At 43.5% G+C, this 24,832-nt stretch overlaps 1 long non-coding RNA gene across 6 annotated transcripts in view; it reads left to right on the forward strand.

Annotated features, from left to right (window-relative positions):
* LOC121202550 (uncharacterized) overlaps positions 1–24,832 on the forward strand; it is a 77,384-nt gene that overhangs the window by 20,405 nt on the left and 32,147 nt on the right. For 5 of the 6 annotated variants that reach the window (XR_008696009.1, XR_008696008.1, XR_008696010.1 and 2 more), the window contains exon 2: positions 13,755–13,838. This is a non-coding gene — a long non-coding RNA (uncharacterized LOC121202550). Of the gene's footprint in view, positions 1–13,754; positions 13,839–14,514; positions 14,614–14,699; positions 15,826–24,832 lie in introns of those variants that run through there. The other variant, XR_005898258.2, reaches the window with a different exon arrangement.

Here is a 24,832-nt window from a genome sequence, read left to right on the forward strand (position 1 = left end):
CAGGCGTATTCCAATCAAAACGTGTGGTACTCGGGGCAAATATGCACGGCGTTCCCAGTAATCCTCCCTGTAATTAGTTAAACCCAAACACTACATGGCTCCCTGTTAGAGTGAAATTTTAATCCCGCCTCTTGTGCCGCTCCTCCTATTGCATGATTGATGGATTTGGTTTGCGTCGCAGCAGATAAAGCCGTACCCGTCGACGTGGGATTTTTGAACGTACAACCCTCCTGAAACCCCAGAATGGTTTATTCTGATACTCGACCTCCTGCTCTCGGGCTCTGTTTAAAACTACCGTGCAGCAGACAGCACGGCACTGTCAAGTCTCTTCACCTCTGTGAAGAAACAGAGCACTGGCCACTGGACAAGTTCCCTTTCAATGTCTAAACATCCAAATCAACCTGTCCCAGGTGCTTCGTTTTGCTCCTTCCTCTGAGTGGCCCACATCCTCTCACCCCCGTGATCTCTCTCTCCGCTCGGCAACAAACGTCTCTACCAGACACCAAGGGATTCTCTGGCTGTTTGTACAGATCTCATCCTTGACAAGGGCAGGGAGCAGAGACTGAGGAAACTCATCATACGTGCAAAATGAGTCTGAATTCTTCAGCAGCCAGTTTTATTAAATGCGCCCTCAAAGTGTGATCCAGCAGGAAAAAAACCTCCTGCAGCTACCACATGCGGTGGCTTGTGTCCAACGCAAACACTCCCACCGGTGTGTACACCAAGACGGATGACTACAGGACTTGAGGCCTGGCTAGCTCCACGTAGCCCTATTCAGTATTTATTTTCACAGTTCAAAGCACTGGCAGCAGCTCACTTAGTGTCTGCAGTTCAGACCATTGCAGCCCTGATTGCCACAGTGAGTCTTCGCAGCCCACAGAGTTGTATAATTTAACTCGTGCCAGCGACTAACTCCACATCTGCAGCGCCCTAAGACCGAGCAAGGCAGCATCCAGGAGGGGAGAAGGAGGTTTGAGGCTAGGCTCAAGGGTAGGGGGTAAAGGGATTCCTCTGCAACCGCACTTTGCTGTGGGCTCAACGGCTGCTTTGTGCAGCTTGGCGTGATCACACAGGCCACATTAAAGGAAACTCTGCTATTCACCAGAGCAATGATAAGTAATATCTCACAGGCCAGCGATTCGAGCGCTGAACTTTGTGCTCCTGGCTGTGAAGTTTATCAATACCCGCCCACGCAGCGTCTACGGCCCAAGCTACTGTAAAGAACTGGGTAGCACTCGGGATGGGAGTTTACAGGAGTCTCGTGTTTCTCTGGATATGTTTACTATCGGGAATTCCTTTTTTCCAGCAAGTGATTTCCTCAGAATGGGACGAAGATGGAAAATCCGCTGGATGATGAGGAAAATGTTTTGGAAAAACATTTAAGAAGCACATTTCAGAGACCATAGAGGACAAGCTGTGCTCAGCAGGTCATTAATCAACATCTATTGTTGTGTCTCCTAAAATCTAGAAAATATTGGACACACATCCATAGATATTCCCTGACTTACACAGACGTTTCTTAAGGTGCTCATTAAATAAAGTTTAAGCCTGGAGGGTTCCCTCACTTGCATGAACGCAATAAACTAATTTGAAAACATACTAGAAACACACTTTAAACACTCTCCTGAGACCCTAAAGCATCTTATGCTTGGATGACGGTCGCTTGAGTTGTGTCCAACATGTTCATTTAGAAACTTGTTTTCAGCTAAATGAATCCAGGTTATTGTTCCAGCTTCACATTGATTTTATGCGTTTTGTGTTTTTTGAGTGAACTGGGTTCTGTGCTTTGTTGACTTGACCCTACAGAACCCTTCAGCACGGTGTTCTGGTAGGAGTCGGGCTCCGCCAATACATACTGTACTTGTTCTTAGCCTTTATTGCCTGCTGCCTTATGGAGTCCCCTCACTGCAGGTCCACCCTCTTCCAGGCTGGTCTGCGTGCTGAACTGACCTGTAACAGTCTTTTCATATACAGAGAGTAAGTGTTCAGATTATGCAGCGTACAGTACTGTTTGTGGTCATGTAGCTTCCCATCACTATTTCTAGTGTAAATAAGAGTTCAAAATTCACTTGTTAGTTACATTGTTCGTTTCTTTTTATCAGGCACTGCTTTAGTAATTAAATCATCAATACCAGCAACTGATTTCAATGTTAAAGTTTTTTTCCATCTCTGTCGGCCATAACATCCAGTCTTTATCAGTGGGTGGATTTGTGTTAGGTTCAGCAGTTGTCATGATCACATCCATAACGCTTCTAGGTGGGATTGTTTTGGCAGGCCACTGTTTTTATGGAAAGTCCAGGTGGTCTGTTTTTTTTTTTTTTTGCGTTTCATTCCCAATGTCCTCCTTGTCAGTTCCCATCGTCTTCATCTAGTAAAACTGAAGACAATGCGCATGAGAAAACCTTTTTTTTACATGTTGACCTTCCTGCACTGAGTAATCATGTTCTTGAATGTACTGTGGCGGCATCCTTTGGTTTCTCTGAACCTCAGACGATTTTCTAATTACAGGCTTGTTACTGCAGAATTGTTCTTAAGACAAATCAAACGAGCTAAACGTTCATGAGAAAACAGAGGAAGAGCCCTACTTCTTGATGAGTGAGCAGGGGACCATGATTAAGGACCCCACGTCCGCCTCTTATGCCTGTTTGTTTGAGAGAGGCTGATGCCAGGACTGAATTCTGCAGGATTAGATGGTAATAAATTGGTGATGAAATAATCCTGTTGAGCAATCCTGCTCCAGCAGACGGGAAGTTGAGTTTCCCAGCACTGTGTGTCAAACAAAAACACAATGGTTTGGTCATGATGAGTGAGCTTCGTTGAGCCCCTTCATAAAAAAATGCAGGCCCACTGTTTGGTGCAGCCTTCGCTCTTTGTTTAGTGCAGATGCTTAAACAGGGCGTTTGCTGCAGAGAGTGACTCAGGATTTATCACGACAGCAACAGAAACCAGATCAAGAGTTACAACAGGATGAGCTGCAAATGGCTTTTAATTAAACAAACACAGAAACATCTTACATCAATATTTATCATCCCTGCGCATTTTTTTTTTTTACGGTTTTATTTTGTCCTAGATGCTAGAATCAACATCTCAGTGCTAAGACTTCATGTTTATTGCTCCCACTCTGATGACTAGTGGCTAACATTTACCATATTTATTGTATTGTCATTTTAAACATGTAAACACTGTAAAGATGACATCATTAGTCTTCATCTGACATCTGTTCAAAAATGTAAGCTAAATTATCTTTAGGAAATCAGGACATAAAGATGGAAATGATTTGACTGTCTGCTCCGAAGTTGTGACGTTTTTCTAGATAGTGGAGTTCGAAACCTTCATCTGTAGCCCCAGATGTCATCTCTAATTTTATTGGGATTCATCCTCTGGAAACGTTAGCATTTCATGCAGTGACTTCATACCACTGAACTTTGATTTTAAGAGCCTTGAACAGAACCTTTTTTTTTCATGCTTTTGGTAACTCCAACTTCTCTGCTTGGAAGCTCCGATATCATGGCTTGTTAGTCCTGTGTCTAAAACTTCACTTCTGTAATCTTGTAGTACCCAGTGTTTTACACATAATGACTGTGAAAGCGTATAATCCAAGATCACAATCTATCAGCCTGGTCTGCCTGAGGCCAACAACAGGAAGTGGTTAGATACAGAGCGGAGATTTAAGAATCAACCTTGTCGAACTAACCTACTGTATAAACATCATGTTATTAGGTCACGCGGAGTGACAGTTGTGCAGAATGCACAGCCCACCCACAGTAAAGTACATGGCATCCAGATCAAGACCTTGTCCTGGTGTGTCCTCGACCAAGCTAATGTGTAATGTTATAGATGGCAAAAAGCATGTTATCATAGGCCACGATAGCTACATCACTTATAGTAATTACAGCAATCATCGGGAACTGTGGCTGTAAACGTGTGTGTGTGTGTGTGTGTGTGTGTGTGTGTGTGTGTGTGTGTGTGTGTGTGTGTGTGTGTGTGTGTGTGTGTGTGTGTGTGTGTGTGTGTGTGTGTGTGTGTGTGTGTGTGTGTGTGTGTGTGTGTGTGTGTGTGTGTGTGTGTGTGTGTGTGTGTGTGTGTGTGTGTGTGTGTGCTTAGCTTCAGTTTGTGCAAGTAATGAATGAATGAGTTCAGGTCGGTCCTAAAAATGCATTATAATCATAATACAATGCACTGTGTAGCACGATTTGTCAAATGCTTGAAGGATGTACAGTTCAGTGCCATGAGGGAGAAGTGTGTTGATACCCTGGTGGTTCAAAGAGTTTAAATGAAGACTAACCTGGTACCTATGTGCAGTTATAGTTGGATCCATTTTTTCCACATGAGAGACGTCGATGCTGAGTCAGTCTCTCTCTCGCTGAAACAACATTCAAAATATAACAGGATTGAAAATATACTGGAATCCCTCAGTGTTGTCCTCAATTCGCTGCCATAAATACTGGGATGAGGTGGATTTACCCCTCGCACCACAATTCATCCTTCCCACCATCAGCGCTTTATTTATGATGCCACGTTGGAAGGATGGCGCACATCCAAAGCATGACTCCAATGACTCTAAATCCACAGCAATTGTTTGTTAAGTGGCTGATGACAAAGCTCACTATTCTCTCTGCGATCATCTAATTATGGACACATGATCCATCATTCAATAGCCTTAAAGAGCAACAATGTTTTGATCCAAAGAAAAAATTTCTCTCTCGTACAGCAAGTCAGAAAACTGGAAACGTGCCTTTTACCCTTTTAATGCTCTTGACAATCTTATGATGACAATCTTTAGGTGACACCAGTGGTTTGTATTTGGAACGGGGTGGAAGTGAGCTTCAGATGCTCATCTAATGGCCCGGATTTCGGCTGTTTGCAGTGAATAAAACGGGTTCAACTCCTCTAAAGGCTGCAAACGAGGCCTGAGCGTTGTAAAATGTTATGCAGCATAAGAGCTGCCACACCAGAGAGCAGTCGCACCCACGCTTGCTTCCTCGTCATTGCAGCGTGGCTGATCCACTTCCTCTCCCGGTGCCTTGTGGGTACATCTGGATAAGCCGTACAGCCGGGGCTTCGCATGTAGACAGGAGTGTGGAAATGCTGAGCTTTGCTTGGACTAAGGAGGGGGAGGCGTGCTGACAACTTCAGTTGTAGGCACATTCAGATGAGTTATTATCGCGGCTGGTAATCCCTAGTCACACTTCTCACAGTGGGATATAAAACCTTTCAGCCTATAAATGAAGACATTCCTCTCTGCCAGCGACGATCGGACACCATCTGTAAACAGTCTGCAGTTGTTATACAGAAGTTACTGACCGTGACATTCATTTGGTATTTTCTGCTACAGTGGAAGCATTAACACAATAGCAACTACTGTATGTTCGTATTTATTGTACATGTGGTCTTCATGTGGTCGACGTGTTACAAAGGCTTCTTCAGTAATAGCCAGGGTCACGTTCATGCTTTGACCAGACCTGATCTGTACCGACAAAGTTCAAACGGTGTCATCATGCACTGTGGCAGTTCAAAATGTGCTCATGGAGGTTTTCACGTTCTAGACACGTCTAGAACTGGGCCGCCTTCACCATAGGTAGAGCGACTGCCTCGTCCTTTTCTGGATAAGGACGCCATACTGGACTCCTGCATTTGAACCTTGTTTCAATAAGCCTTGTCATTATCTAAATTCATGAGATAAAACCTTGTGTAAATAAAGCGAAGCAATCTGACACTTGTCAACAAATATGGTGTCAACAAATACAGTATGGTGTATGTGCTGCTGCATTGGCTTGGGTTTTCACATGGCAGAAAGAGGCAGCGATGTTTTGAATTGTTCCAGTGTGATCTGAGCTGGATCAGATTCAGATGTGTCCACATTCAGCCATTTTTTCAATGGAAAGCTCTTTTTCTTTCATGCTGTACATTCAGTCACAGACTGTAGGGGAATTTTACGTATAAATTGAGTATTCTACTTATAATATTTATACGTTTTTATATAGACATCAGTTGCAAGATTTGTGCAACAAATTGTCATCTGTCAAATTTTACATTTCATACTACTTCTGAAATGTCTGCATTTTTTTCTGAGCACTTTGATGACTCTCGGCTTAGTGGTTTCCAAGGTCAAGGAATCATTTTGACCCCCAATGCTTCAAAGCAAACAGTATTAATAGAAGACGTTACTGAAACACGAGAAGCATCAACGCCTCAGTCAGACTTGGGTAAACAGGCCAACACATACCTTAGAATAAAGTAGTGATGGGGAAGGAAATCAATGAGTCACTGTGTAGCATGAGGTGAATCTAGCACAGCTCAGTCTCCAGACGTGCACATCCAGTAATGAGCAGGGTTGTGGGGGGTTCCTCTCTAATAAATAACATGTGAGCATATCTGAAGGTTGTCTCTTATTTTCTTGTTTCTTCTTTTTCTTGTCTATTCCTTTTCCTGCGAGGATGACTGGTACTCGTAATGTGTTCCAGCTGCAGGCCGCCCTCCCTCCCGCTTTCTTATCTTTGCATGAAGTCGAGTTTCCATTTGCAGTATTGGCTACCCCACTGTTAGACGCAGGCACAGAAGGGATGCAAGTTCACATTCCTCCTTTTGGGTTTGGGTCTGCAGGAGCCATCTACCACATTAAAGGGTCATTCATCATGATTCCTGCACCAAACACTGACGCAGCTTCTAATAGGCCTCGTATCGGCTCACCACTCAGGATATTTTTAGGAGGATTTGTCAGTTAATGTAGGCTCTTTCCGTTTTTCTAAATAATTGCCTTTGTTTGAATTGTTCCTGACTAATGACTTTGAGCAATGGCCTACGTTGGAATGCTAACGACGGGCCATTTTGCATTAAGACATGTACCACCTGGTTTTGACATGCTGCAGTCGTCCAGAATTTAAACCACAATGCGTTTAACAGGCCTGGTGCTGCAGACATGGAGGGATGATGGTGTTGATTCATATCAGAAAACTGGCAACTGGCTGGAAGGATGCACTTTGAAAGGAAAAGGTATCAGTACAAGAGTGTAAAATACTACAAATAAAAATTACATCTGAAGGCAGGTTCCGAGGTCTTGATGTGAAGACTAAGGTAGGAAATATGACCTCATTTACCCTCAGAACTGGAAAAACACAACACTGAATTGAAACTGAAATGAGGTGAGTCTGGTTCAAAAGACCAGAAACCTCTGTTATAGAGAGAAAGAGTCCTGAAACCAAAGGAGAAAAATGTCCTGAGCTATTGAAGTAGCTCTCCACCACTCGACTTCTCATCCAAACCACACATCGTTTTACTGAAGCTAACCTTATATTTAGTATTTTTCTTTAACGTTTGCAGTTTTATTTTTCCATACCTGTTTCTGTACAGTCAAGAGACTTATTGACATTAGTTACAAACACTCAACAACTTCACCCAATGCAGCAATTAGTTCTACTGTATGGCTGTTGGAGTTGTGAACGGCTACATGAGCTTTGACTCGCATCAGGCAGGTAGTGTGTAGTGTCTGCAGTGAAAACAGCTGTGAACAGCTGCTGCAAGCACCATCTGTGAGAGTGAACCCAAGCAACACTGCATCCCTGAAAACCAAACCAGTGAAAGATGTCAAACAGGTAGCGACTGTGGTGGCTCTTACATGAAATCATTTAACTCATTGTTTGCTTGAAAACAGAGCAATATTAAATAACAAACTGCACAATGTACCTACTGGATTTATCTGACAGGAGCTGCCGTGTGTAATTACAGTATACTGCACGATGCTTCTGGCAATGCTAATTTCATTAGGAGGGCTACTTTTTATTTTGCAGTAGTTTTGCCAATTAGTGTAAATCTTGCGTGCTTCTTCAGAAATAAGATTGTGCGCATTAACTGTTTTGGTAAACTTGACTAAGCCACATGCAAAAGATGACAAGTCACTGATTGAAGTCACTCGTTGGCTGAGAACTGCTGCAGGAGGAGAGGACGGGATATGCAAGATTAAACCAATATGGGCTTTCTGTCTTCCAGAAGTTTGGCCAAAACATGTGCAACATAACTATGAATCACAACTTGTACCACGATTTGATCGCAGCACCAAACTCTCTCCATGCTTCATGCGTGCATCACCCTTCATCCATTCCTCGCCATGAACAGAAAGCAAAGCAGAGCACAAGCCCCTCTACTCTGAAAACGAAAGGGCGTCTTAGTGCATCCAGTCCAGTTGTGGACAGATGTTTTTGCATGAAAAACATCACCGGCTGCTCAGACGCAGATCTGCCAGTCCCGCTTGTCTTCCACTTGCAGAGGGTCCCCTACAAGATATGTAACATTGCGCAGCGACAGACCTCCACTGGTGCTTGGAGCTGGCCCCACAGCGCCAGATGTGGGATGAAGCGATGTGGAGAGGCCAGAGGGGGAGTTGTGCACCATTTGCGATTCTGTGATGTGGGCAATGTGAGGAATACGGCACATGAATGCAGCGTGTCCCGTGTCTGCTTTGGCAAGATGCTCCAGTAATGGCTTTAAGGCATGACGGCAGAAAATTGAAACCGAGAGAGAGATAACTGTCAGAAGTTCAGGGTTTGACCTTTTTGATTTTTATACGATGAAATTTTGTTTCTGTCTGTTTACTGTAACTTCACCGAGATGGAGATAATGGATCGGGCCAAGCTGGTTGTATGTTAGAAATCAATCATCGCACTGCAGCAGTGGTATGACACGTCTCTAGCAGACGAATCTGTGCAGCCATTCTTGTTGGCAATTTCTTTTTCTTCCACTATGTAGAAGTGCACACTGTCACTGTCAGTGCTGGCAAAAGCCACAAGGCAAGTCTGCAAGTCTGGCATCTTTCTTGTTGTTTGTGGCAGCTCTGTGCAGAACCCTAACTAACGCTAAGGAACAGCCAGTTTGGGAGATGAAAGCTTACGGTGATTCTTTTAAGAAAAATGGACTTGGGACGGATTCATAATAAGTCATTGTGCCTCATAGGAAACTGTTCTTTTGAACTTTGAACTTGATACAATGATGCGTTTGTTGAGTGTGTTCATAACGAGCCCAGAACATACTTAAACCCTGCATTTAACAGGTAAAACACTGACTCCACGCACAGGCCCAATTGTATAAAAGCTCTTCAGAGTTGCTATCTGCAAGACGTATTTTCAATAAACAATTTAGAAAATGATTAGCAGATATGTGATACGTCTTAGTGGCTCTGAGCTGCGATCTGAGAGGATTAGGTCTGAAGGAGACTTCAATGCGGCAGCTTTATCTCCTGTATCATCTCACCGGGTCATTCACATAACAGCAAGCATCCTGAATTGGCTGCAGATGTGTCGCCCTAAATAATAATCCTGTCAATGATGACTGGGGAAGGTTAAAGACCACTTGATTAAACAGGGATTATGAAGGAGGTTTAGGGCCGTGACAGGATTAACTGACTGTCAAAACTAATGAGAAACAATGGGTTTGTTTCAGTGCTAAGGAATTATGATACATATCCTTTAGATATTAATGCTTGAGACAAGACATGAAGGCTTTTGGCCTTGAATGCAATTAAACTGTCATTCCTAAAACATGAGAGCCTTGAAACATTTGCTTTCTCATAAGATCAATTTTTTCATCGACATCTGCTCAGTCTGCACCTCTAGGTTCGGTGAGTCAACACAGTGACTGACCTTTACAAAACAGAAGCCACAGAACATTTAAATAATGTTTATAGGTAAACTTCTCGATCTCATCAGAATTTACGTAATGAGCTTTGTGTTTTTTAAACTGATCCTTACAGTACATCAGCTACAGCAGCGCGCTGCTGCCGTGACTTTGCATCAATTTCAAATACATTATTGTAACTTGAATAGTCTCTGTAGATTCGCCTGTCACTCAGAAGTTCATGCAGGGCCAGAAACATGAGCAGAGGGTGTGAACAAGCTCAGGATGTCATAGGCCAACTACACTATAAGAATATATAAAGTACAAATTAAATCACATCCTGGTAATGGCCACATCTGAAACACTTCCCAGGAAAGAGACTTGCATCCAAGCTACAAGCATTAAGTCTTTCTGGACGAGGGGTCAGGGAACTGCTGTGTGTATATCCATTACATCTCATATGAAGAGCCGCTCACTCTGACGGTCCAAGAAACAAATCCAACGAGCTGGATTGACCCTCATTTCTCAGCACGTGTTTCTTTGCACCATCAAAGCAGTGTGCTCTCTGTTCTAAGCTAAGGTGTGTTGAAAGGGGGAAAGCGTCACTGTTGGTTTGTAGAGTTTGTCTTTGGGCTTCCTCTGTTTGAATACCTGAATGTGTGTTAGTGTTACAGTATGTTAAGTGCAGCATTAGACTAAAACATGCAGATATGTTGTTTGTTGCTGTTGTTTTTAAGAAATTGTTGAACATTTTACTGCTTCATGCAGCAGCTATTCGTCAAGTCATGGAGATGTTGAGGTTGTCGAGAGTGCAATGCTTCACAGATGTTCTGCAACGAGGGCACAGCTTTCAGCAGGGAGGGTGTTTATTTTGCCCTTGGTGTATACTTGCTGATGGATAGCTGATCGGTTGATCACTGGGACACTTCTCGCGGAATCTCCTCAAAAGTCTCAGGCATCTCGTATAAACATTTGGTTCTTGTTATTTAGCTGGAAAACCCACAGCGGCCTGAATTGGCCTTGTATCCTCTGGACGGCATGTGGCTAACGCAGGCAGGCCATCCAGAGAAACACCCAAAACAAAACAACCAGGAGCTGTGCTGTTGGGCTGCAAAGTAACAAGCTTGCAAGGGGTATTTTATTTTCAGAGGAGCAGAAGTGCACACAGCACTTTGATGCTGTTACCCCCTGCATCCATCACTGAAAGGCCTCCACTCGGTTGCTCACCCATTGAAGACCAAGCCAGCACGGTCCCACCCAAGCTGGGAACAAAAAGCTTCTTTGCATCTCAGCGGCTGTTTGATATTGTTACCAGAAGTCTGCCCTTCTTTTTAGGCCCAGCCTCAATTTCTCAGCTCAACTGAGCAAGATGGTGCAGAGAGGAAGAGTAAACAGGAGTTCCTCTCTTTCTAGTTATCTAATGAACTCCAAAGGCTTCACAATCAGTGTTTGGATTTCCCTCCCGTTAAAAAAATTGAAAAGGCTTAGAAAGAAACTAAGGTCTGGAAAAGCCAAAGCCCATTTGGAAGCTATTCCAGCATCCTCCATATGAAAGTGCTGGGTCTGTACGTCACATAGTCCCAGGGGCAATGGATCAGGAGAAGTATGTAGACAAACGTGCCTAAAAACTTTTAGCTAATTGTTTCGAGTCCACACCACATGGACGTCTTAGGTCTTGAACGTACAGTAGATATTTGAGTTCACTACACAAGGCAGGAAAAGCTCAAGGTGCTATAGAGGAACCATGGTTAATAGCAATTCAAAAGCATTTAGCATTGATAGATATTAATGATGCTTTAAACTGCTAGTATAATTCAGACTAACAATGTAGATATGTTATAATTTCAAACATGGAACCACACCCGAAACCTCAGCAGCTCAAAGGGAGGGTCAGCAACACACCCTTTGCACAATTACTGGCTTTACATTCGCATGGGTAGAAGTAGACGCTGCTCAGACTTAATGTCCAACGAATGACGATGCTGACGGACGTTTGCGTTTTTACATACGGCTCCTTTCGGGTAATGTCTGTAGAAGCTTAGCAACTGGTGCATGACTGAAAGTGTCGCTACATCATGCTTTTATGGAAAATGTGGTTACATTTGAAATTTTTAAGTGTTATTGATATTGACCTTAAAGATAAATGATTTAATCATACACTAGCTTGTGAATGCATTTCTGAAAAGTACTGTATGTTCCATTTGGATAGAGGAACTGGCTCGATCCAAAGCCAATTCAAAATTATGATTGTTCACGTCCACAGCCTGGAAAATGTTCTGGTCCAGCAGGACACTTCTTACCTTTCCTCATTTAAGCCATTCATGAGAGCGGTTTTGTGAAAAAGTTTCACGGTTGTGTACAATGACTTCAGATGGACTTTAAAACATAAGTCAGAAGTAAAAGTTTTGATGTTACTGGATGTAGTACTTAACTCTGGAGCTTTTATTTCTTGCGAGTTCTTGGAAAAGTCGTCCAGCTGCTCAGTGCAGTTTCATCTATCAAAGCGGAGCCCATCCATCTGCAGTGGGGGAGATATAACCGACACTCTTCATATCAAAAGTCACTTCAGGACTCCTACTCAGTGGGGCTCACTTTGAGCTGTGCAGACTTTGCTGTCCTCCCCTGTATCCTGTCGGGCCGACAGCCAATGCGGATTTACACCTGGCAATTTAAAGATGGTGGGGGAAAAAGAAGAATTAGCTCTTCCAAGTTCAGAGTCCAGAGTTGAGATGGATTTTTTTCCCTTTTCCTCATATCACATCCGGCTGTCAAATACCATATTATGCAAAGCCGTCTCAGGAACTGGGATGTGCACATGGGGGATAAATCAGCAAATGGAAGGGGGGGAGAAAACCTGCTGGGCTTGTACGTTGTTATCTGCAGGTCTGACTTTCTGCAAGGTGCAGGCGACTGCAGCCCTCCAACTGGTCGCGTTTTCTGCAAAACACAATGTGAAGAAATAAAGGAAGAGAAAAGCAAACAGACATTTCTGTGTTTGCATTAAACCTTAAAAAAAACTTAAAATGAGGCAAGTTTACTTCAGGCTTTAAACACAATGAGCTAATTGTGAGACAGGAGCATGTGTTTTGTAGCTTTTGGCTCTTTTTCCTGGATTGTAACTAGATTTTCTTTGGGAAAATGGCTTTAGTAAACACATTTGCAATAAGATACTATTGTATTAAGACATTTAAAAAAGCAGGCACTTGTCTTCGAGTAGTCCCAGCTGAGTAGTCATGGTAAAAAGCACTGCGATCCGGAAAGTAAAACTACGTTTTTAAAAAGTTCTCACAATCTGTATAAAGCAAGACTTTGTAACTGTGTTTGTAATCAGAGCAGCAGCTCATGTTATATCAATCCGTCAATGAACAGAGATGGAAGTGCTTTCAGAAGATCCAGCGACACCTTCAGGAAAACCAGCCTCCCACTCACCGCCTGTTTTCTATGTCAGCTTTCAATAGAGACTCGTTTCCTCTGCTTAAACCTCGTAACACAGTGCAATTGGTTCTCGATCGGGGCCAATGTCAACTGTGATATCGAGGCTGTAAAAATGTTTCCCCTTGTTGGGCGATCGGGTTACGACGGCTGTGAGCTGTTGTCTCTATAAGCGGAGGAACCTGCTCCAAGATGTCGGAAGGCTGACGTTCTCTCGTGAGGACGACTCGCGACCTCCAGACAACCTCATGTGAACTTGCGACCAGTTCATTACGTCTCCATGTTTTCCTGCATGTATGATTAGTGAGTAAAGCACTGACATGTATTGGACATGCATTATACATGTATGTTCTCTATTATTCTGGGGAGTTTCACAGAGGGCACATGAATGCTGTAAATACAGTATATACTGTACCTACAGTACAGCCCCTGGACACGAACTGTGACCTCAGTTTGATTACACATTTCATCGATAAAATACATGTACATAGTTTGGAACAGTATTGCATTTCAATCACGTCTTCTCCCGTGGCTACAAAGGTATTTTTTAAACTGGACTAATTCTCATATGGACTTTTATTATTGCTTGTGTTGGATGGTTTTAGTTCAGGCTATTATGAGTTTAACCCTGATGTACAAAGGAATCCAGAGGATATCGTTTTAACAGAAAACCTTTTAGGGCATTGACTGAACCTGCTCTCTTTCCTCATATAAAGGTTGGAGGAAAGAGTCTCCAAGGTGACACAGCTTGGTGTCAATAGGAGAAGGTCGCACGGCTTTAGAAGGCTCCATGGTTTCAGGTATGAAGACACAGAATGAATGTTTTCACATTTATGGCCAAAAACATTTTGAAATCCTATAGTGGCGGCCTTGTCCAGCAGTCACGATGCACATACAGCACTTCATCCATCATTGATATTTCATTTCCACCGAAGATAAAGAAAGATAAGACCTTTTCTACGTGGCATATGTTATGAATTATGTTTTGAGAACAAAGGAAGAAGTTGCAGGTGTTTTTGCTTTGGATGCGGTAACTTAAGTTCGTTTTATACAAAACCAAAGCAACTGATTGCACAGCTTATCAATCACAAAAACAACATGAGCAATAGCAGGTCAGACTTCCTTTATGTGGTATTCTGAAACTTTTAACCCCCTCAGGAAGTAACAAGAAAAAGAACTGAGATTCTGGGTCTGCTGGTCATAAAAGCTGCAGGTGCATCGGCCAAAGCTGCAAACCAGACAGACTAACCTTTACGGAGGGTCATGGAAACAGATTGTTTTTGTATCAAGCCTTGTGTGGAAACGAGCTCAAAGTCGTGTTTATCCCATTACAGCAAATCATTTACGGGCACCAGAGCGGGCATGTGAACATTAATATTTCCTGCTCGGTTTTGCTGCTGTGATTTATTGCTTTAACGATTTGAAGTCAGTTCGATTGAACTAGCTTTGGGTTTATCGCTTGATCTGATGATCCAGGACAACAGAGAGGAACCTTACAGTGACCCATGGAGACCACTCCTCGATCGAACCCACCGGCTGCTCCCCTCCTATGGAAAAACCAGCAATGCCACACAGGTTGAAAGAGGCCAAAATGAGCCTCACGCAAAACAACTTAAAAATATTATGATTACCTTCTGTAAAGCTCTTACTCATTTTGACAGGCACAGGCAGCTCGACAAGGAGGCATTGTCTGCCTGTAGAAACGCAGCGGCAACCCCTGTGGAGAAACATGCTCCGACCAATGAGCTGATAAGTGATTTGAACTGTGTCGTTTGTTAGTTTTTGCTGCAGTGTGCACGGCTTCCCTTCGCTGCTCCAGGCGGGGTTAAGGGGGAAGCGGCCTACTGTAATTCAACAAATGTGTATTAGCACATACAACATTGGTAGAACGTGTGACTGGTTTGCTTTGAAAATGTGATTTAATCATCAAACTAACTATTTCTAAGCTGTAGTGATGGTAGATGCTTCCTGTGGCTGTGGAGTAGCTCAGCTTCCAGGAGGGTGTTAGGCCGTTCTGTCTACTTTGTATTTTATTAGCTATTCTGAGTAGATTTATTTAAATACTGAACATTTCTGTCATCTTGCGTCACCGGCTTCATCTTGCAACAGCTACTGTGGTATTATACTGTCGGAAATACTGAAACTGTTTTTTTCTCTCTGCAACGGGAATCAGTCTAGTTCCTGAGAATGTAAAGCAGCCCCAAAGCATGACACTCCCTCCACCAAACCTCACGGGGTGTTGTTGCTAAAGGCACAGGGTTTGGTCATTGTACAGGGACTATACTGACATCTGCTGATACTGATCAGTTGGAATGAGGCTTCTGACATGTGGTTGGCCGTCAATGGCTTCCAAGTTCACTCAATTGAAATAAAACACCAGTCTTTCTTGTCCATATTGACAGTTGTATGCAAACGGGCGTTTTATGCCCCAATGGTTCATCAAACACGTTACAGAAGTGGTCAAACTAGAGAGAGAGCCAGAAACCTCTCAGGCTGGTGAGAGTCACTGTTGGGCCCGAGTCTCATTTTCATTTCAGATGTCTTGCGTCTTCTGGGTCTGGCCGTGATCAGGCCGACTGTGGTTTAATTCTGTCATTTGCCCGTGAAAGAACACTGATTCATGCTAATGCTTTATTTACAGGAGCTTAGTGTTGATGTGATGAATGACCTTGATTCCTCTGGTAATGACAGAAACACCAAAAATGACTGTTTTAACTGTTTCTGAAATGAGTTTGCAGAAAATATACAGTTGTTTCCCATAAAATAAATCCTAGAATTCTCTAAGAAGCAACCTTAATTCTTCTCTGTCCAAGAACTGGACTTGGATTGATTAATAATATTACTGTACACCTGCAGGTGTTGGACAAACAACCGCTTTGGCACAGATCACATAGTTTAAAACTGTGTGTGTGTAGGGTAGAGGTTGTTGCTGTTTTTTTCTAGTTTCATTATTATTAAGATGTCATTGATTGGTTGATCGAAGAACACAACTTACCATCTGTTTATCATCATTAGCTTCATGTGTAACATTTGTTACCGCTGGCATGGTACCTTCCAAGACCTTTAGTAATTAAATGCTTTACCCAAGGTGCTGAGAGCGATTCTCTAGGCTCCAGCTGGTGCGTTTAGCTCTGTAGACAGTGAATCTCACTTCCATAGGATCAACACAGAGAGGAGTAAATCATTGTTAATGGAAAATTAAAGTACTTAAAATGTCTTCAGCTACAAAATCTGATAACCATCAAACTCCTCTTCATTCCATTAGGCGAGACACAGTTTCAAACAATAGTGACATGAGTGCATACATTTAACATTTACTGTAATATTTGTTCTTGTTGGCGCAAATGGAGGCGCTCCAGCAAATGTTCTCATGTCGGAGCAAATGGACAGAATCTGATTCACCAGCTGCGCGTGGCAGCAGGGGACGCACACGAAGCAGGACAGTGAGCAGAGTGATGGATGGTCAAGTGTGCCAGGCCAGTGCGGTGACCTCCACCACTCCAGCGCCTGACGGAGCGCTTCTGATGAATTGCACTCGTGGCAGGCCGAGTCTGGTTTCTACCATTTTTCTTGCGTATCATGTTTGCTGACTGTATAAATGCAGTAATTGAAATGTAAAGCAGGCTTCCCATGGTACAATATTTACACAAAACTCCTCACATATGGTACCAATTGCTGGACAGCTGCTATCAATCGCCAGAGCCAAGTATAAGAAACACTTTTGAAAATGAATTTTAAATCAAGAGGGAGGGATGCATGGTCTCAGAGCTGCTAAAGAGTTCGTAGTCTAATTTTGAATGTATGTTTAGCCTGAGGAGGCTGGCACTTCACTGCCCTCCCCGGTTGAAACAGTAGCCTTTGTTAAAGCGTAGCAGAACTGCGGTGCCTTCATAAAGAAGCTTTAACTTAAAGAACTCAGACACCAGGTTGATTAATGAACATAATACCATATATAATATCAGCAGCCTAACACTGAGAATGATGAACCTCCACCACTGGTCTCCATCGTCAGTCCACAGTCAGAGCAGCATTCATACATCAGAGCAAGCTTCTTTTCTGACTCACTTGCTGACTGGGGGTCACCACTAAATGAGTCGCAATCATCTGGCCACTGACCGCACTCCTGTGCCATTTAGCGTTTCCATTAGAAGGGGTCTGCATTACTTTGTGGCTGCTGTGTCTTTGCAGGGGTTTCCTTGAAGTCAATGGATTTCTACAGTATAATTGGTTACCATTATTTTCCCCCTTTTCTCCTTGATGTGTTTGGTCCCACAGCTGTGTGGTGATCTGAGTCATTGTAAGATTCTGCTTTGTACTTTACACTACTATGGAAATATTCAGACCATCGCAGACCTGTGGGACGAGCTCCTTTCCAGCTCATGTTCCACCTCTCATGCCACGTAAACTTTCTGCAAGGTCCTTCAAAGGTTTAAACAAATTCGCTCATTAAGGATTTTTTGGCTTTTGGTTCATATTTAGATTTTTTTTTTTCGTGAGTAGTCACTCGTGGTCCCATGAGGTAAGTGTGCGCAGTTCATTGTGTCTATGACAATAGTTACTGGACACTTTTCCTCCTGGTTCACACGTTATTTTCCATTTTATGTTTTACACGATGAGCCTGTTGAAGATTCACAAATGAAATAAAGTTAATCATCTTAACATGGTCTGTGATCACGAGTAGTTGTGTGAATGTTTCAGCAAACTCTGCAGACCTTTCTCTGAGGTGGATCACTGAAGTCCTGTAGCAAACAAAAAGCAGATCCCACAAACAACTTGGGGCAATTCACTACAGAGAAGCAGAAGTCCAGATCAGAAGGCCTCCACAGTCGCATCCACCATCTTGACTCAACACCTTAATTGAAAATGGCGTTTTATGTCAGTCTGGTTGTAGCCAAGAAACTGCAGAATAAAAAATGAAGCTTTAGATGTTAGTAAGCAAGTCAAGTGTGACTATACATTGGACAGACGATGTACATGTAGACAAACAGGGGCAATGGAGAAGTTCACCCCTGAGGTCAAATAGTAGCAAACATTTATTTAACCTCTGCATTGAGCTGGTGTTTCTAAAGGATACAGATCAGCTCCTGCTCAGTTCACAGTAAAAGATGTACAGTAGCTAAGGACATAGTCCTGCAGATGTGCTGTGTTTCCTCCTCCACATGGACAAATGAGCGTAATGGATGCAGATTTGTCCTCATTCTTGGATTCGATTCTACTGCTGCAATTGCATTTATCTAATTAGTTGATTAACTATGAGAATACATGAGTCAGGCCTTTCTCATACTGTACCTCAGCTGGTGGTTTACAGTAAAAGCATAAACGGCAAACCCGTATGAGAGAAGACAATTTCAAACTGCCCCCCCCCCCTGCAGTGTGGTTTCATTTACACCAGTCCCCCTCAGTTCACTCAAAGTTAACAACAGAACATAATTAATGTCGACACTTTAAGCCACGTTGGGACGTCACATTTTGTCCTTAGGGACGATGGAACAATTTGTCATAGGCTACAAGCAGTATGAATATATAGTAAATCATTGGTGCTTCTTGTTAATGCTGTTTGTTTAGTTGACAAACAATTAAATCAGCTTTTTAGTCTAACCCCAATTTATGGGTGGACTTAAGTATCTTAGCGGGAATAGTGTGAAGTGTGATGTGTTCAAGTACAACTTGGAGCAAGTCCCAGAAGTGGAATGCGGCCTTCAGATGGGGCACATCCATCATAGATCACTGAGACTTTGTTTTGCTTGTGCTGCAGCTGAAAAGGACAAAATAACACCCGTCGGTCTCATGCAGCAAATGCTGTGGCAGCCAGCTGGTGGGGCATGTGCTTGAATCGCCTTTGCTCTGAGGTGTTACTGGTGAGTCCTGTTTCATACGTGAGGGCCTTCATTAGCTGCATAATGCTCATATCTCCTTCAAATGGCTCAGTGGGAAAAGCCAGATGCTCACGCGGAGCAACAAATAAAGCCAAGCACTCCAGGCCCCCAAGTGTGTGTGACATAATGAAACAAGCAGGTGTATTCCTCGGGTCTTTTAAGACCTGCCAAATGTTACCATCCCATTTATGTCAGCGGGTCGGAACAGAAGTAGGAAGAGTGCAGTTTACTCCGGTGAATGTTTGGTTTCCAGATGCTGTGATTAGACATGCGGAGGTGAATAAACACATCCTCATGTTCTAACTGAAGAATGTTAATACTCTCACCTGCCGCTGCTGCTCTTTGATGGTGCCAGCATGCGTTGGCAGGAGTTGTAACAAGATGAGGGTGTGTGTGTGTGTTTTGAAGAATAAAAGCAATAATTTTAACCAATCAGTTGCTCACTCAGTTATATCCTTCATTCTTTTCCTCAGTCGCATGAGGTGAGGCGTTAAGTGCAGCGTATACGAAAGCTGCCATAAATGACGCTCCTCTGCCACAAAGCACTGGGCTCATCAACAGTACCCAGAAACATGTCACATGAATGAATTTACTCCTAGTAACGCGACCTACAGATGTGTCCAGCCACTCTCCAGTTCTGTCTTCAGTTCCTATAATTTAAGTTTTGAATGTTTACCACCTGGATTCATGCATTTAACTTGGGGCCACTCTGAAAATATGACTTGCTCTCTGCCCTTGACATTTACAATCTAGGGAATGTGACGTGTTAACTGTCTCACTCTGACACTGTTGCGTTGCCAGTAAATCCCATAATGCACAGGTTTAAGTGCTTTTTAAAACTCTACTCAACGTACGTCACAGTAATAAATGTAATATCTACCATTTTACACGTTAAAGCAAACAGAAAGGAAATTAAATCTGCAAGATGATTAGAGAGAAGCTTTGTAAGACAGCTCTCCAAAGTATTTGCAAGTAATACACATCGCACATTCCTTCCACCTAAACCACAATGAGCCATCAGGCTGCAGAGGTCCAGATCCAGGCGTATTTTCCCATTGCTGAGCCTGAAGCTCGATTCACAGCGAGCGCGCGTGTGTTCTGTATGACATGCAACGATTTGCGTGGCAACGACCAGCGGTGCGATCACACAAGGCGTCACGTGCGAGTCCGGTGTCGGTGCGAGCTAATCAAGGCTGAAGTCTCTTGTGTTACCGCGTCTATTTTTTATTTCATTTTTTTTGCTCCTTTCTCCAAGTTGAGGTCAGCGGAGGAAAGGAAAGTTAGGAAGCATCCGTTTCCAATCAGGGATTACTCTTAGGAGGGAAACCAAAGAGCAAAGCAAGCAAAAATGAAATAGTTATTAAAAGACTTGTTGGCCTGGAAGCTGAGTTTGATGATATAATAAACAGTTAATACAGAATGAGATCAGATAACCCAGACGAGAACACTAATTACCGTATTTCTGAAATAACCCTAATCTGCAGTAGTTCATCTGGTCCTCAGCTAATTCTGTCATTAATTTCAGTGATATTTTCGGCCCCTGACGTCCATACGCGGCCTGTGCTTGGTGTAGTTTGCATCCATGCCTCGTCCACCTTCCCCCAGTTTGTAGCTCACATTTATCAAAGCTGATCTCTGCAGGAAGACATAAATATTTTCTTACAGACCGCATCTCTCTGCTTTTGATCTATTTATCCTTAATTTTATCCTAATCTCATGTAGAATCTGAGGGAAATTAGTTTAATGATAGCATCTGTTGCGTGTAAATAATCCATGTCAAACATTAGGTAATAATGAAGGACACAGTTAGTGACTCAAACGGACTTGGACAAGGAGAACCCATCAGGCTGACTCTCTAACTGCCCCACACGTCTCAGACTCGTCCAGTGGTTTAATGGGGGTTGACCAAAACAATGTTGGATAGTATTTAAGAAGGAACAGTCCGTACCATATTATCCATATTCATGTTATCTCTGCAGAGAAATTATTATTCATTCCGCTGCAAAAAGCCTCTGAAACAGGACATAGGCTTTTTTGCCTCGGGCTCACAGACTACTACTAGTGCTTCCTGGTTTCCTCTGTACCTGCCCCAGCAACGGTCAAGCTCAGAGAGGGCGGGGCCAGGCTGAGAAGGGGCGGGGCAGCCTGCTGGAGCGAAACTGCTCTGTCCGCCATTGTTTTTCCTTTCCTCTCCTTTCGCATACACGTACAGTACAGCACTAATATTCAATGGCCCGAGGTCTCGTAGATTATTTAGAAGACAGTACTTCAGTACACAGTCTGTTTGGAGGAGTATGAAGCTGCATCCTTAAACAGCTGATGGAGTAATCTGAGTGTCACTTCATTCTTAAATATTACCCGACATCGTTCTGTTCAACTCCCAGTGGGTGATTTTAGTATTTATGAATAGTGTTGAATAGTGTTTATACATTTGCTCTAGTTTTTAATTTATTGATGACAAGTACGTGTGGGCGTATTATTCGATTCTTGCCAGATATGTAACAATACAGTAACAGATGAACCATATGCAGTACAATGCTATTAACACAGTCCTGCTCAGAAACTACAAGCTGTGTGAATCCAACAGCCCTCATTCTGCACATGTCCTCTCATCAGTGTCTGTGGAGGACCTCTGACCAACTCTCACTAATGACTTGTTCTGGTTTTGCACATACACGGTCGGCTGCTCCAAACCACGTGATCTTGATTTTGTCTCATTTTCAAACTCAGTTTGTACCTTAGGTTCTGACTGTATGTCTGCAGATTCAACTTGCATGATGGATCGTCTCGTAGTGGCGCACGCTTCCAAAGAACATAAATAAACGGTGCAGTACTCAAGCTGCCTTCAGGAACCCAGTGACTCTTTGCATTTACAGAGATAAAGGTCATAAATTAATTCTGCAGCTTCTGTAAGTCTGCCAACAAATCAACCAGGATGCGCTGAAGCAACCACAGTTCCCCGGTGATACTTTAATTATTAGCAACTCTTCATCTGTTTTTCCCATTTCTGGCAGACAGATTGTTCGGTTACCCATTAAGGGATAATCTCACTCACAGTGTTAACTTGACTCTGCAGCATTCTGTATCTGTGCCACTATTAACATGATTATTGTGTTTAAGGGTTTGGTGCGCACTATCAAAACTAACAATGTGCACGAATCAAACCCTAATGCTTCAGTGATTGGAGGGTTCAGCCATATTCTGCTGAAGCCCTGATTGTGTACATCATGGTGTGGTTTACTTGGCTTTGTGTAGTTCTGCTGTAAACACAAAGGACAAGGAAACAAAGTCTAATCTGTGTGGCTGCATGTGGACAGAGCAGGCAGGAATATGTAAAATAGTAGTTTAACAATATTATATGATGCTTAAAACATTAGAACCATCATTAGGCAACAACTCTGCTTATAGTAGTTGTAATGTAACTTTTGTAAAACATTCCAGTCTATGCAGTGACTCACAGGAGAGACTCACTCGGCCTCAGTGGGTTCCAGCCTTTGCTGCACGGAGATTATGTTGGATCTGTGAGTTCTGGACAACCGATTAAACAGGTGTCAGATTTACACGGCAGTGGATAAAATCCTGTCGAGTGCCGGCTTTGAAACGCTGACCCTGTGACCCCGCCCCGTCCACACCGCCTTACTCACTGGATATTTTGATCGTGGTCGATTGTTGAAGGCCTGAAGCCGACACTGATTCTGTACAGCTGGAAGTCTTAAGCAGTAATGGCCAGACAGGTGTGTGTGTGTGTGTGTGTGTGTGTGTGTGTGTGTGTGTGTGTGTGTGTGTGTGTGTGTGTGTGTGTGTGTGTGTGTGTGTGTGTGTGTGTGTGTGTGTGTGTGTGTGTGTGTGTGTGTGTGTGGTAGTGCACAGTACAACTACTGTACACAGTATCTAGTACCTATAGCTGCAGCTAGTCTGAGGTGAAATAGGCAGAGAGGGACTAAAGCTAAATAGACAGAACTGATAAGACTATGCTAGCTAGAGCTAGCATTTTCAGTTACGATATAATCTTCCTAGGTTTTATAAGTAAAAGCCAGTGGAAAGAAGTGCAAAGCCTCATAGGAGGGTATCAGGGTGCTAATAAGTCACTGTAATGCTCATGAGAACTAATTAAAGAATCACATACTATTAAATTATGTTAGTTTTTTTTCCTTATGTTAGTTTTTTACTTTTATCCCACACATTCACTTCAAACATTAGGACTTGTGTTACAGCAAAACAAGCTTCTAATTTCATAAAAGGAGAAGTCATGTAATAAACGGGCCTCGGTGCTCATCAGAGCCATTTGACTCGAGGTGACGATTACTGGCTTTGAGTCAGTGGGCTGGAAATTTGACTCTGGAGGTCAACTCTGTCAAAGCTGAAGCTGTGATTAATGAACAAACCCAGGAACGGTTCCTTCTCACAGCCCATGCGGCACAGCCTCAAATATTTAGCTTGATCTATGGGTTTTGACCCGCTCTCGGAGGGCGAGGGTCAACTATAGCTTGAAATACGGCCAGAAGTCATGAGAAGCAAAGCTGCTCCTCGGTTTACACTAGTTTAGAAAACAAATATGACAATGGAGGCCCGGGTTTAAGATGCAGCCAGAAATGAGTGTGAGCTCGATGGCTCGTGACAGAGATCCTCACTCCACAGCATGGCGACTCTTATTGTGGGAGAACGTGGTTGTGTTATTTTTATGGCCCAACTAAAAAATGACAGGCCTGTGGGCATTTAAGAAAACTGATGGCGGAGGAGGAACACCACGAAGGATGTGATCACATTTGAAATGGAAACCAGGCCGAGGCGCTCGTCCGGAGCGGCTCTGCTGATCCAATCAGAGCTGCAGACAAAGAGAAGGAACATCTTTTAAAGTGTGTTTTATTGAAAGCCGTAAAACGTGGTCAGGATGAATTGTGCCTCTGGGGGAATCGGGTTGAAGATTTAGATCTAAATCTCAGCCCTCCCCACGACGTAAACAAAGCATGTGACTCTGCATCCACTCGCAGCGCTAATAATGTAACACTTAATGTAATGTAACAGTGGATTGTGTTTTCAGTTACTTTGTAGTGCTTTAACCGTTGCATGCTGTTTATTCTCACGGCTTGCATGCGCTGCTCAGACCCCATGTAGATTTATTGCAGCGTTATTAAAGTGTGCAGCCCGCCATATTTTTTTGCCATCCTTCAAGAGAGTGACCTCAGACTCCTGCAGCGTTGTTTAAACAGAGTCGGGCTGAACTGGAGTGACTCCCAGGCTCTCAGCAGAGGCAACAACACGCAGGAGGCAGCGCCATGATGAAAGCCAGACGTGACGTCCCACCTTATCTTCGCTGGGTGTTTCCACTCCAAACATCGCTCTGGTGACGAAAAGATAGAAAGAGCCCGGTTCCTGCCACATTGCCACATTCCTGCTCTTCCTCTCGTTCCTTCCCAGGGCTCGGTCCTTTTGTTCTCCACCAGGCTGTGGCTCCGATGTGCTGAGCAGAACCACGGCAGGTGAGCATGTCGGGCCACGTCCTGTCACTCCGTCAGTCGCGTTTGCTGTCCTCTGTTCCTTGTTGGACACATGCCTGTTTGAGGCGTTCATGGCTGCAGAGCACTGGTGAGTGCTGCTGCCATCTAGTGTCGGCCTGCCACAGACTCCAGCGCCGGTGGAAAGCACAGGGCCGCTCTCCCTTTGTTAAAAGTGGAAGTCGTGCATAAATATTTGCCATTCCCTCCCTCCAGGGTTTTATGCTCCCACACCACCAACATATAACCAACCAGGGATGTTTGCTGCTTCAGAAGCTTATGTCCGATTGAAATTCACGCAAACATTTCCATTACGGTGGCTGACCACAGCCATGCACCCGACAGAGGCCAACTCCGTCCATATGGAGCGGAGCGGCACAGGCTGGAGTCTGTGTAAGCCCACGTCAAGCCTGGCATTTGATG

This window comes from Betta splendens, chromosome 10, assembly GCF_900634795.4.
Source record: "Betta splendens chromosome 10, fBetSpl5.4, whole genome shotgun sequence".
Classification (NCBI taxonomy): domain Eukaryota; kingdom Metazoa; phylum Chordata; class Actinopteri; order Anabantiformes; family Osphronemidae; genus Betta; species Betta splendens.